Genomic DNA, 9,692 nt, shown 5'->3' with positions numbered 1-9,692 from the left:
ATAGTGTATGACAGCATATTAATAAGTGCCATTCTGGATCATGCTTGGTATTGGACCCATGACTGCTTTCATTCATAATTTGTAGTTTAACTTGTTGGTTGTAGTCCCAAATGTTTCTGGCTCTTGTGATCATCCGCTGTTGCTTTGGGTAAGCAGCCTCCAAATTAAATTGTTGTCGGAAGAGTTTTCTTTGGAGAGATGATCCAGATGTAATTTGAGTGTAGGTGTAATCCTTCATCAATAAAAACGGTGACCAACATCGTTAAGCAAAGGGGGAATGTTGTAAGTTGAAAGTTTCCATTGCTAGTTCTCGTAAGGACACTGAGTCATACAAAAACTGTTGCGAAATAATCAATTGTCTGAGTGATGGATTACAGAAAGCCAGCTGACCTGTTGATCCCTTGGCCCAAACACACTCAAAACTTTTGGGGGTTTTTTCCCATGAAACAACACATAATTAAGGCTGGTATTGCCCTGCTTAGAATAAAACAAAGACATATCTATAATGGGCTTCATAGGAAGGACAAAACACAAAATGACGTGGCTGTCACATGTCAGACACACGATATATTTAATCCCATTATTTGCTTGTATTATATCAACATGCGATTCAATTCCCCTCCCTGTCTGAATGCACACTCCTAAGCGTTCATTGTCAACACGCTATGGCTATAGATGTTCAAATGATAATTAAAGCCTCCACCTGCATGTTTTGATGGCCCATAAATAGATGCTGGTGCTTTCATCTCCACCACACAAGCCTGGTGGTGGTTACAACCGGATATACTGTATGTGTGTGTGTGTGTGTGTGTGTGTGTGTGTGTGTGTGTGTGTGTGTGTGTGTGTGTGTGACAGCCACTAATTTGGAGCCCGAGCTATTCCCCCCACCACCATCAATATCTTCTTCTTCCTGCACTATCATGATCGGAAAAATGTCAAGTATTTTAAAACGTTCTTGGAGAAGAAAGTCTTTATTTTTCATGCCAAGCATTTCATGACCCGTCGTGAGGGCTGAGCTCCTCTCCAGCATATCTGTCAGGATGATCAGAAATAGCAGCATCTGTCCTGTGCACACAGAGAAGAAAAGGTCATGTTGTTTTTGTGTCCAGTCAACTTCTGACTCCATCATGTCTTCTCCTTCTTCGTCTTGGGTGCCATTGTTGAAATATGGCCACCAAAGTAAAGGAAAAAGAGGTTGTACTCGTCGCTGTTGCATGGCAATTGCGCACAGAACAGTCTTGTTTTCCAGCGATGCATTACGCATGCTTTTTCTAATATGACACCATTGTCTCTCAGGGTTCTTCACCACCTTTAGATAGCCGGGGCGTCTCCCTGGTGAACGGCCCCCGTTTGGAAATGCGTATCATTAAAGGGCTATCAGAAATATCTGGCGAGAATAGGGATGGCTGCCCTGCATGGAGGGCCTCCCGTGGAGACAGCTCTCCATTTGGACCTAATTTAAAACCAGCCTCGCAATGTGTTTCCCGTTGACTGTGAATTATGCCTTTTCTTTATGTGGTCCAATGTAGACGTTCAAAAGTTTATTCAATTAATGTGGAGGGGGGGGGGGCTGTGCAGGGGAGGGTATAGCACCCGGTTTAACACACACTTTGGACATGTTTTAATGCGCTGAAAATAGCATATTCGCATTGTTTAGGGAGACATGAGAAACACCAAGCAACACTGAAATGATGCATGTTAGAATGAGCAACAAAAAAAAGGGGGGGGGGGGGCGTTAGAGCTTGTAAGTGGACACCAAAGCATCAAAATCTGAAAATAGATTTTTTTGTTTGGTCATCTGGCATGGATTGGCCATAAAGTCATCGATGCTATTGCAGCAATGGGTCGAAATCTTTATTTATAACTTTGTTTGTTAACGGTTTAATTTATGAACAATTCCGATTTACATCCAGAGTTCCAGTCAATGTCATATGTTCATACATATTTCCTGAGTTTTGGGATCTGAACGCTCACAATGTGTGCAGCAGTAGAGGAAAAACATTTCATGGTCTTACTTTTGTGCTACAGCGTCCATTGGAGGGATGTCTACATCAAACCTGTTTCACTTCTTTATCTCACTACTCAAACACACACTTATTGTGAGTTTGTGAATGGCATCCACATTCGAAAAGAAAGTATACGTTACTTGTAAAATTAATGATTTTGGCACATTTACGCATACAATCGACATCCAAGAGAGGGGGAAAGGTGGTAAAGGACTGGTTGGGATGTGTGGCTCCTCGCCGGGGAGGACAACTCCTGCACACAAGTCTAGAGTGTAAAGCAAGAAAGGAGAACCTTTAAATCTGTTTTACTTCTTACTCTCATTGCTCAAACACACACTTATTATGTGAATTTGTGGCAGAAAAAGCATCATCACATGAACATAGAATATACACATTGCTTGTATGCTTACTTCTTTTGAATATTTATCATTACATGTTCCAATGTTGGCACATTTGCGCACAAATTCGACATCCAACAGAGAGGGGGAGTAGGTGCTAAGGGCTGGCCGGGATGTGTGGCTTCTCGCCGGGGAGGAAGAGATCTGCACACCGGTGTAGTGTGAGGCTTGAAAAAAAAAAAAAAAAAAAGAGGAAGAAGGAAGCGAAGAAGGGAAGGTGGAAAGTGTCAGTCAGGAACGCTTCATTGCTTGAGGACAATCCACGCGTAGGACCGGTCTGTTTCAAGAGCAATCAGTCAATCCGCATTAATTATCCCCCACCCCCCACCCCCCGCCGTATAGGGTAGCTTGCGCTGGCACACGGACCAGAGAAGCTTGGGGTGTGTGTGTGTGTGTGTTATGCTTTCTCTCTCTCGCTACACACACACACACACTGATCCACACACGCACACCCAACCCCCACCTTTTAAGTGAAAAAGAACCAATAAAAATCAAGCTATAAAAGGCTTTTCCTTGTCACTAAATAAATTAAATGCAGATTTCTGTTTTAAGTGCCGGACTCCTTTTGTGAGCTGGATTCTTTATTGTCCTTCTGTCATTAGTGCTGAGGGCAACACTGCTGGGGGAGAAAACAGGGGAAACTAAGTAAAAATAAAAAATAAATGTGTATAATTTATTTATAATTAGGCTACTTTGTGGGCATAGGAACATATAGACAAATGGACATATTCTGGCACTGTTTTAATATATTCTGAGCAGAAAAGTGAGACCACATCTCAAAGTTATATAGATGCAAAATCCTAAAAACACAATGCACCGTTTTTATTCACTATTCTGTGAATAGTACCTTTGTAATATCACTGCTAACCTGTTGGTGTGATATAAAGTAGCCTAATGGTCGTTTTTGGATCCGAACTGCCTGTTGTTGATGCAGAACATGTGTGCGTATAGCCTATTAATTAGTAACAATAAACATATTCATACTGAAGCTGCACGAATAATATGCATTTTGAGAGATCTTGAACACCATCTTATGAGTTTTGAAACTTCACAAAGGTTTATTTTTTGTAATGTGGCCTCTATGATAATTCATTGTTGCCTTTCTGGTTGCAGGGCACATTTGGGAGAGTCAAATATCGATTTGGATCGTATTGTGGAGGTCTGCAGAATATAGCAAGAATTTTGATGGTTGTATACGTGTGTGCGTGTGCGTGGACACGTGGTGGCTGCAGCCCATTGGAGAGCACAGGGCTTTGGTATGCAGGCTGCTATGTAAATAGGAAAAGAGGGTAACGATTATCTAATTACAGACGTGATAAATCTGCTCTGCTTTGGCGTTATTTGATTTGAATTATATATGTGTCAATTAATTCTACTGTATAGATGAAGGTCTCGTTTTTCCTCCATGCACACAATTTATAAGCTATCTGTAGGCTGCAGACCGGCTTTGGTCTCCTTTGTCCAGTGTGTTTTGTTGTGAAGGGGGGGGGGGGGCTGGACCAATGAGAGAGGGAGCGAGTTTCAGTTTTAATGTAAAGGGACATCAGTAGGAACAATGTTCATATATTTTATGGGGTGCATGTTCACTGTTGTCAGCTTTTGGACAGGTTCAGCTAGGCAAACAGACTATGAGGTTTGGCTTTCATGCAGACACATCTTTGCTGCGTTGTTGGTTTGAGCTCCCAAATAAATCATCATAATGATTCCCAAAAATTACAAATGTAGATATTTATCTAGGTTTTTTCTCCCATTGTCTTGATTATGTTTTCCATATTAAAAAGAACATACAGAGAAATGTAACACACGGAAAAACCCCAAAACAATGCCAAAACATGCATTACATCCCTGCTAAATTACATAATAAACTACCGAAGACTCAACTGACATGACAGCACTTAAAGCAAATAAGCACAGTAAAGTAAAGGAACATTAAATATAAATACAAATTCAAATGTATTTTTTATTCATTGTAACACTAAGCCGTTTTCTCATCTGGGAAACATTTACACACGTACATCATTTAAAGAAGATAAAACTATATATATATATATATATATATATATATATATATATATATATATATTGTTTATCTGTATCTTTTGTATGTATTTGTAATTATATATTTTTCATGAATTTTTTTGTATTACTTTCTCTTTTTTTATAATGCAATGTGAAAATAATTGCTCATCTCTATAACCTCTTCTTCTTCTTCTTCTTCTCTTCTTCTTCTTCTTCTTCTTCTTCTTCTTCTTCTTCTTCCCTTTTCAGAAACAATTAATGACCTAATTTATTATTATAACAGGCCTACCGTTTAAGCCTGTGCGTAAAAGCGGAAATGTCCACTTAATTATTGAACAGTTGGCAGCAAAAACTTTTAGTCAACATTTTACGCGCAGCAGAACAATCAGAGCCGACTCTCTCACGGTCTAACATCGCCCCTGTTTTAACATCAATGTCAGGAAATCTTATAATTTAGTTTCTCTACAGACCAAACGCTGTTTTTCCACCTTCGACAGAAACTTTTCTCTGCTCGTGTTTGTAAAAAAAAAAAAAAGGAGCTCCCTCGAAGCAGCGTTTTCCGGTTTTCGTAGCTCCTCCATTTTCTGAACACAAAGTTGTTATTGCACCATTCCGCGGATCTATCCCCTACATTTAATACAACGTGTAATTTCCCCCCTTTTACCGTATTCCCTTTGATTTAGTCACTCTTGACTCTCCTTTTGCTCTGGGGCCAACGGGGTTCGCCGTGGGGGGCGCCTTGAAACCGCCCCTCCTTATCTCCTTTCATCGTTCAGCGCGGGGCCGCCTTGAAACCGCAGGGGCAGTAATTGCTTTTTTCAGGCAGCCCAGTGCGGACTGGCCAGCAGCCAATCAGAGCCTTGTTTACACTCGGTGATTGACAGAATTCTGGCAGCGCGCCAGCCAATCAGGAGCCTCGTAGATCCGAAGCCCCCGAGTTTTAACCCTTTGCCTCCACGTATAAACAAACCAGCACCGGGAATATTAGCCTATAGCAGCTCATATATTTCGACATGGAAACACACAAGCCCATATCCTTCCACTTTTAATTGGCGAAATTAGTGAACCATGCGCAAGGCTAACCCCGGAGACAGTGATGCTTTCAAATTACGCAGTGATTTAATTTGCCCGTGTGTGTGACAGAGAGGGGTAAACAGACACCATAAAATAGATTTTAAAACAGTAACTTTACTATACCTTATTTTCTATGAAATATATGTTATTCTTGTATATTGCTTAATGACAGAATCCTTTGTGTATGTGGCGTACCGATGGATAAAGTGAGCTGATACAGAATGCTTGTTCATGGTAAGAGTATGTCAATGTGCCTGGCTTTATGGACTAAGCAGAGAATTATAATGGATGAATCCTCCTTTAGATTCACTCCCAGTGGACACATTTTCTATATCAAACTTACACTTAACTGTACGCCTGTCAATTAAACCTCTGTATTGTCCTAATGTGGGTTGTGTTCTAAAAAAAAACCCTTTCATTGCCAGCCTATACATGTTCAATAAATCAGACATTCTGCAAATAGGGATTTATTTAGCAAAACACATGCAGTGGGGCGAGAGGAAAAAGGGTTATTTTCCCTAAAGGAGCATCAATAAAACCATCACATCATCGCAGCAAAATAACGATGCAGCATTTGAACCGAGCTGCAGTGGGATCACACGGAATAGACTAGATGCTGTTTGCTCTCCACCAGTGATCTGAAAGTGCAGGCAACGCCGCACGGCTCCGGTTCCTCGCTCTCCGCACACTGAGCCGAGCTGTGCCGCCTGTCTCCCCGCATTTGCTGTGCATGCAGTGCGCCGAGGGCTGCAAATCAAACGCCCGCCGTTTCGCTCCGCGGCTCGGTCGGCTTCCTCATTGGCTCCACGCTGCAGCCAATGGCAGCGTGTGTTTACCGTCGAGGGGGTGAGGTGGGATGGGGATGTGTGTAGGAAAGGGTGAGGTGGGGGCAGTGGTGGAAGAAGTATTCAGATGCTTTATACTTGAGTAAAAGTACCAAGATTTAAAGGCTTTATTGTCGTATGCACATACAATGTAGTTATGGCAATGAAATAAGTCCCAGACTCCTCCAACAATGCAACATACATTTTAAGTACAAATAAAAAAGTACAAAAGAAAATAGAGGAGGATTTGCAGGATTCTGTTGACCAATGTGGAAGTACTGCAGATAAACTATGACATGTACAAATATATAAGCTAATGTTGCAGATAATGTTGTGAGTGAGTACCTGCATTACATTACTTACAATGACATTATTGCCAGAATACTTAATAACAAATACAAGTCAAGCATTCAAAGTCTTACTGAAGTAAACGAGGAGAGTTTTAACAGCCACATGTAATCAAAGTATAAAAAGTAAACATTATATTCAGAAAAATGGCCTTTGTGTGTTGCATCAAGTAGTATTTTACTGAAGGAGTCTTGCTGCAAACCTACTAAGGATTTCAAAGAAGTATGAAGTAGCATAAAATGGAATTACTGAAGTTAAAATACCTCACAATGGTCCTTAAGTGCAGTACTTGAGTAAATGTGCTTAGTTACATTACCCCACTGCTTTTACTTTGATAACACACTTCCTAGAGTTCTGCTTCAACTTGATTAGGAGTTTGAATGCAAGACTTTCACTTGCAACAGAATACTTTTTTATAATTTGTTTTTGATTTAGTAGGAAATCTGAGTACTTCTTCCGACTCTGACTGATCCTTCTCCCTTCTGTTACAAGAAAGGGTCCCGCTGCAAAGTAACTAAATATGTAAATAAAAGTAATGGAGTACAGTATAACGTAGAGTACAATGGAAATACTCAAGTAAAATAACCTCAACATTTTACTTAAGTACAGTACTTGAGTAAATGACTATACACCACTGTACTTATGTCAGATTTGTTATTCTTACCTTTACTTTAGTTTAACATCCGAGTACTTTTTCCACCTCTGCTTTTTTAGAATAACATAAACGAGATTCTTGTCCCGCCTCAGTAAAACCAAGGTGTCTACTGATGTAGTGGAGTAGAAGTACAAAGTAGAATAAATTTGGAAATCTAAATCACAAATACCTTAAATGTACTTGCTTAAGTAAATGTACGTTGTTACTTTACACCACTTATGCCAGATTTGGAATGCAAGCCTTTAAATTGTAACAGAATATTTTTACTTGCAGTAACTATTGACTAAATATGTAAAATGCATGAAGTAAAAATAACATGATGTGCCTTTTAAATGTAGTGGAGTAGAAGAATAAGGAATAATAAAAAGGAAATACTAAAGCACCTCAAAATGTTCCTTAAGTAAAGTACTAAATGTACTAAGTTACATTACTCACCATGCTTTTACTTTGGCGAAAAAACAAGTCAGATTTTGAATGCAAGACCTTCACTTGTAACAGAGTATTTTTACACAAATCCAAATCTAAAGAAATAAAGTAGAATAAAATGGAAAAACTCAAGTAAAGGAATCTACATTATCCTTAAGTACAGTATAGAAAATGTACTTAGTTACTTCCCACCTCTGTAAGGGGGGGGTGGAGGGGGCGCCTCACGGGCACGCTTTCACATTGTCGTTCTCAAACCAATAGGCCCGCGCTCTCACCCCTCCCCATCCTCCTCCTCCCCCCCTCCCCCTGTCTGAGTCTCGGGCTGCATGCACGAGCCTCGCTTCACTACAAGCCTGAACTTCTACGATGCGTCTCTCCCATACCTCCACACAGTCTGCACAGAGGATGTAATCAATCCCACATGTTTCATCTCTGCGACTCGGGGATTTTCACTTTGAATATTTTTATACTTTTTCTTTCATTTTTATTATAACCGACTGGCCGTGGATATAATTTACCAGTAAGTAAGGACATTATTTTATAGCTCCGTGTTTTATCTTTAGTGAATGTGCTGCTGGATGTACATTTTGGTTCACGTGTGTGAGAGGATTATCTAAAAACTCCCTGTTTTATTTAAATAGATTTATACTCCATTATTATTCACTGTCATACCTTCAGAGAAATGCAAGCTGGTATGACTCTGCTATCAGAATAGTGTAAAGACATCCCTCAGTCAGTGTGTTTGCATTAAAGCAACACATCTTGCCGTTTTACAGTATATACAGTATTACGAAGGATTTATTTCTGGATTATTCCCTTTCCCGTGTGTCACTTTCTGATTTGACCTCTCTTCACAGCCAAATTACTCTTGTGTGTTTCCGATTCATTCAAAGGACTATTCAACACCACTCGCTTTACATTTCGCCTCCTCACGCTTTCAGTTTTAAAGATGCTAAATTGTAGATTATTCTTTGTTAGTTTCTTATTGTCTGAACAGGAAGCAGACAGGGCAGTTTTATTGCAAACTGCAGCCCTGCCTCCCCCCTCCTCCCCCGGTATGGAGGCAGTGCAGACGCCGGGCTGTCTTCGCCTCGGCCGGGCTTGCCTCTCCTGTTTAGCCGGCCTCTGAATATCCGGATTTACTGTCTCTCTTATTCTCTGTGACTTTACTTTATTGCAAAATTGTTGAAGGCAATGACTTGGCCTCTGAACCGGTGCCACTTCAAAAATAAATTCCTTTTTTTTTTTTTTTTTATAAATCCCTTTCATCTTTTGTCCAAAGATCCACGCGTTTGTGATTTCGCTCCAAATTGCACAAAACGCGATTTTTTGTCTTGAAAACAACGCGAGATCTGAAAAATACAATTGTTTGCAGAATTACTGGCGTTTGTGCTGAGTTCATGTGATGTCGTTTTGGCGAGTATTGGTTACTTTTGTAGAAGGGATTTTTTTTTGTGTCTGGCGATAGTTTGACCCTTTGAGGGGCAGCAGTGCTGGTGGGTGTGTGTGCGTGTTTGGGAAGTGTGTGTGCGTGTTTGGGAAGTGTGTGTGTGTGTGTGTGTGTGCGCATGTGTTTTTGTATCTGTGTGTGTATGGGCTTTGGGGGAGTCTAGGTGAAGTGGAAGGAAGTCTGAATGCCTTTCACACACACACACACACACACACACACACACACACACACACACACACACACACACACACACACACACACACACACACACTACAGTAGATCCTAATGCACCCCTACCCCCCCAAACTGTTACGCGCGATCTGCTCACGTCGTTTTGTTTGCGTGGCCAGCGATAACACGGGATTTAGATTCAGGTTCTTAAATGTAGCCTGAGTGGCTCTCCGTTGACGTGGAATGTAAACACCGAGGACGTGAGTTTACGGCCTGAAAATTTAAAAATGTATAGACAAATGTCAGCCGAGAGTGGTTTAT

The 9,692-nt window shown here is 40.7% G+C and overlaps 1 protein-coding gene across 1 annotated transcript in view; it reads left to right on the top strand.

Annotated features, from left to right (window-relative positions):
* The first annotated feature begins 8,108 nt into the window (after positions 1–8,108).
* Positions 8,109–9,692, top strand: part of bahcc1b (BAH domain and coiled-coil containing 1b) — a 58,663-nt gene continuing 57,079 nt past the window's right edge. The window contains exon 1 of the mRNA XM_063893630.1: positions 8,109–8,270. The gene's annotated coding sequence lies outside the window, so the exon portion shown is untranslated. The remainder of the gene's footprint in view (positions 8,271–9,692) is intronic.

The sequence above is a fragment of the Eleginops maclovinus genome, chromosome 10 (assembly GCF_036324505.1).
Source record: "Eleginops maclovinus isolate JMC-PN-2008 ecotype Puerto Natales chromosome 10, JC_Emac_rtc_rv5, whole genome shotgun sequence".
Taxonomy (NCBI): Eukaryota; Metazoa; Chordata; class Actinopteri; order Perciformes; family Eleginopidae; genus Eleginops; species Eleginops maclovinus.
Note: the sequence above shows the minus strand (reverse complement) of the source record. Positions and strands in the feature narration are given on the sequence as shown.